Consider the following 4589-nt stretch of genomic DNA (forward strand, 5'->3'; position numbering starts at 1 on the left):
AAACCTGCTCTGGAATTTGAGCAAATCAAAATGTGTCGAAAAAAATCAGAAATTCACACCAGCATAAACGATAGTTATGCACGAAATTGAATTTTCTATAAAACCAGCAATAGTAAATATCTCACCAAAAAATTTCCTATAAACAATTCCAACTAAAGTCTATAAAGTATTTTACCACACAAAAGACAAAAAGAGCAAGCAATTGACCTAGTGTTGTGAACTGTGCTTATAATATCAATATGTTATCTTTAAAGATTTTGGGGTTGTTTTTTTTTTTAATTAAAATGACGACATATTCACCAATTAAATTAATTTTTTTTTTTAACAAAGTTATTTGTTAAGCAGAAGGAAATGAAAATATTTTGTTAATCAAGATATCGAGAAGATTAGAGAAATTTAGGCATGCTGTGATCCCTTTTTCACTTACAATAACTGACGCCCATTCCTTTTAAATACAAAAAAAAATTTAAAAAAAATGAAATCAATTAACCTTTCAAATGAAATACACACAAAAAAATATAATAATTTGTCCGATAGCACAATTCACAGTCTTAAAACAGTTTTTTTTTTAAATATTGGACTGTCAATAATCACTCCATTGCTGCTCCTCGGGATAACGTAAAAGTCTGTAGAAATACCTTTGAGATCCTCTGGATTCTTGAGTCTAAATAATGTTTATGTCTTACATCTACGTGTACAAGCTTGTTACCATGTCAGCTACCTCTTCAGATGAATTGTGGGTCCCCCGTTGGGCGCCAATGTAAACTTGGACCTTGTTTTACATGTGACAAAGAAAACCAAGTTCGTGTAGGTTCATCTCCATTTAATCAAACTTTAGATACATCGGTAGTAATGTAATGACAACCTAAAACATATAATATTAATAAGAAAAAGATTCAAACAAGTGAATTACATTACAATGCATTTTATACAGCATTTCAGTCTAATTCCTGCATTCAGATATATGCAATAAATTCACATGACAGCAATTCAACGACATCTTAGAATAATGACCATCTTATGACAAACATAAATCAATACAATAGAATATAAACTTACCAATATATGGTATTGACTGTTTCCCTCACATTACAACAAACCTCCTTTCACACATGTGATATTAGTCTAGATTGCTGCAAAGTTAAAATATCAATAAAGTGTACAGACAGAAATAATGTGCATATTATTTCAAGTTAATTAAATAATGAGTTAATGAATATTACCCAATGTCGCCATTCTAATTTTACAAAACTCCACATAAGTAAATATCAAAATTTACAATAAATTATTGAAACAAATAATTTATCAAAATGGCAAATAAAGAGTAATTAATGCACAGTTCAACTAAGCAAATATAAAAAATAGAATAAAACCAAAAGTTACAAACTATCAGAGTTCCATGGAGATCCACAATACGAAGAAACAACCAGCTATACCATTATCAATGATGTTCACCCTCAGAACAACCGTGACCAAACTAAGGTATCTCAGAACTCCCGCTCAACAGTAAAAAACAATCATGTACAACAATACACAAACTATTTTCGACCAATGAAAGCAAAGCTTCTGGGATAAACAACTGAACACAGTGAAACGTAATGAACAAACAAGAAACAATCCAAATAATGATTATTCTCAACTTCCTGTATAGAACTTCCGGTATAGCTAAAATCCGTCCAAAGTCGGTATGGTTACATATACAATGTATAAAATAAATTTTAGCCATTCACGTAAACGACAAAAATATAGAAAATAAGTTATTAACTGGTTTTGTTGTTTTGACATTAACAAATAAATAATGTAGTCACCATATTAAGTTCGGCTTCTAAAAACTTTCGTCAGATTAAGCCAAAATGCTGAATGATGAATTTCATATCGCCCTTTTATATCGGTTTTTGGTATATCGGTTTTTTATTAAATATAAGAGAGGTACACAATTTATATATTGATGGAAAAGTTGTTATCTGCATAGCAACTTTATCTGAAAATATTTGTAAGAGTATAAACATAAAGATATCAATACCTGGATACCTATTTAGGTCAGTTCCATAGCACGTGGTTTAGATAACGGTATAAGAATGTATCAGAAAGTGCACATATGAAAACGTTCCAGAAAAAAAATGTTCTTTGATATTGAACTATATAACGAGTATATGTACGAAAGTGTGCCAATAACTTATTTGAGGTAAACATATTATGTAGTTAAATAAAAATCATTTATTTAAAATGCGCTAACTGTATTATATAGTAGGAATTATTTCAGAGCAAGTACTTCTAGCGTAATTAATATACATTTTATCTCTGAAATAAAACTGAATAATGAAATAAAATGCAGAAGAGAAAGCAAAATGCGTAATTGACCCCCGCCAGTAGCTAATTAATTTACGACGTTCCGCCTACTGTTAATTATCGATTAATTGACCAGACGGTAGCTGTCTATCAAATCAATGCATCGATAAGCCGATAGCCAATCGGCGATTAAAATGGACACAACACCGCCTGTCACTCAAACTGGCAGGGGTCACAGAGATAAGCCAATCAGAGATTGTTATCAGTTCCACGCTAAGATGCCTTCGAAGTCTACCATTTTCCGTAGACTGAGACAATGGTGCAGAAGTAATTTAGATTGAAATTAGTTTAATTTTCTGTCAATTTAAAGCTTCTTTTATCGATATATTAATTAAGTTACCAAATATACTGACATACTGACAGATCGAGTAAGTTTATTATACAAAAAGTCAATAATTTTCTACATATGGAAATAATAAGTACGTAGCATTTATCCTGGCTATAACACAATGCATTGGAAAAGGAAAAGATTTAAACAAATCCACTTTTTTATTTCCATTCTGTCTATTCATAATCACATAACTTATTACATATAAGGTTCCTGAATATCCAGAATGTACGACATTTTTTTTCGTTTATAACATCAATAACGTCAATAAAAACGCAGCCGTAGAAATGCGGATATAATGAGTAAATACAATAAAAATTTCGGTGAAATTATCTAACCTGAATATTTCTATTAAAGTTCAATAAATAAATAAGTATTAGATATTCAAATAGATCTGCTTGATTTGAAACAAATACCAATAACATCGTGTCTGATGTATGTGAAGCATAATATTTTAAAGAGAATCACGTGTGTTATGTCGTGAATCATAACAAATGTATGTTAACAATTATACATAATCACATATTAAAAGTTAACAATGGCATGCAATTTTCTGAATAATTTTAACAATTCATGAACAAATTAATGTATCATCTAAACTGAATTTCGCACATAAAACCTGAAAACTGATTTATAATTTATTTGTGTCACTAATATAACTTTACTGTTTTTGTTTCGCATTTTCAATTTCAAAATAAAACGTTCATAACATAATCGTATACTTTCCTACATATAGTCTCTCTTTGAATTTGTAAGATGTAATGATATAATGATGTTTTAAATTTTCATTGAAGTCAGCAAGAAATAACACGATCTTTTATAAAACGTTTATGCATCATTATTATGTGAATGCAGATATTGATTTTTAAACCTTTTTTGAAATACACTAGGGAGTACAGAAGTGACTTGCCATAACATGCCTAAAGTTTTCTCTTCATTTCTGAAGTGTATGCACACGCCGTCTAGTAGATATGCGTTGGCATATTCAGAAATGGGGAAAATGTTAGTCTTGCTTTTGTTTATATTTTTTGTTTCAACAAAATCACACAGTTTCAATTTTTCAATAGCTTTTATGATGTACAACATGTCAAGGAGGCCTAAGGAATTAAAATAAACGTTTAACTGAAGTGATAGTGCCATGTGTGTAAATCATATTCTGTTTATCATTTTCTAATTTTGTTTATGTAATAAATAACGTACCAATGAGCAAGTCTATATTTTAATGACGGAAACCAAATTCGGACAGCGAACAAGGGGTTTGACTAAATACACAATGGATTTTTTTCGGCGTTTCGGGTTCAACGAAAATATTTTTTACAAAACAGGCAAAACGTGTGCTTATTCATGAAAATAATTAACATTTAAGATATAAAACAGATTAACTGATAAAAATGTACGTTTATTTTAAAATGTAGCACAAATGTTTGCATAAGTTTACTTTCAAGGATTCTGTTTTCTTTTGCCTCGATTTTTATTACATTTAGTGATTTTGTACGTACATTCCAGGCAAATATAAATCTTGCGTTTAATCAATTTGTTTAATCTTTTAAAAAGAAGTAAACAATGTGTAGTCGAGGGGTTACACGCTCGATTAGAAAGCGAGAGGTCTAGAGTCCAAATCCCAGTTAATGCAATGCATTTTTTTAATTATTTAAACCAAATAAACATTGAATTGAATATCAGTGTTACAATTAGCCTTATAGCCAGTTTACCACAGTTATAACGCTGGAAACGGCATTGATGGTACTATACAAAAGCAGTCACATTGGTATGTACATAAAGTTAGTTTCCTATTCCTTATTCCTTTTTCGAAATCAGTTCCTTATTCCTTTTTCGAATAATGAATAGGGAACTAGTTCCTGATTCCTTATTCAAATCTAAATAAGGAACAGCAGAATTAGTATTTATTTAA

The 4589-nt window shown here is 30.0% G+C and overlaps 1 long non-coding RNA gene across 1 annotated transcript; it reads right to left on the reverse strand.

Moving 5' to 3' along the window:
* Positions 1–263: 263 nt before the first annotated feature.
* Positions 264–1700, reverse strand: LOC132749679 (uncharacterized). The gene is made up of 3 exons (XR_009628453.1): positions 1388–1700; positions 1060–1133; positions 264–865 (listed from the first exon to the last, which is right to left on the reverse strand). It is a non-coding gene; the product is annotated as an uncharacterized LOC132749679 (long non-coding RNA).
* Between the last annotated feature and the right edge of the window lie 2889 nt (positions 1701–4589).

This window comes from Ruditapes philippinarum, unplaced genomic scaffold (genome assembly GCF_026571515.1).
Source record: "Ruditapes philippinarum isolate M1 unplaced genomic scaffold, ASM2657151v2 ctg19946_1_1_1_1, whole genome shotgun sequence".
In the NCBI taxonomy this organism is placed as follows: Eukaryota; Metazoa; Mollusca; class Bivalvia; order Venerida; family Veneridae; genus Ruditapes; species Ruditapes philippinarum.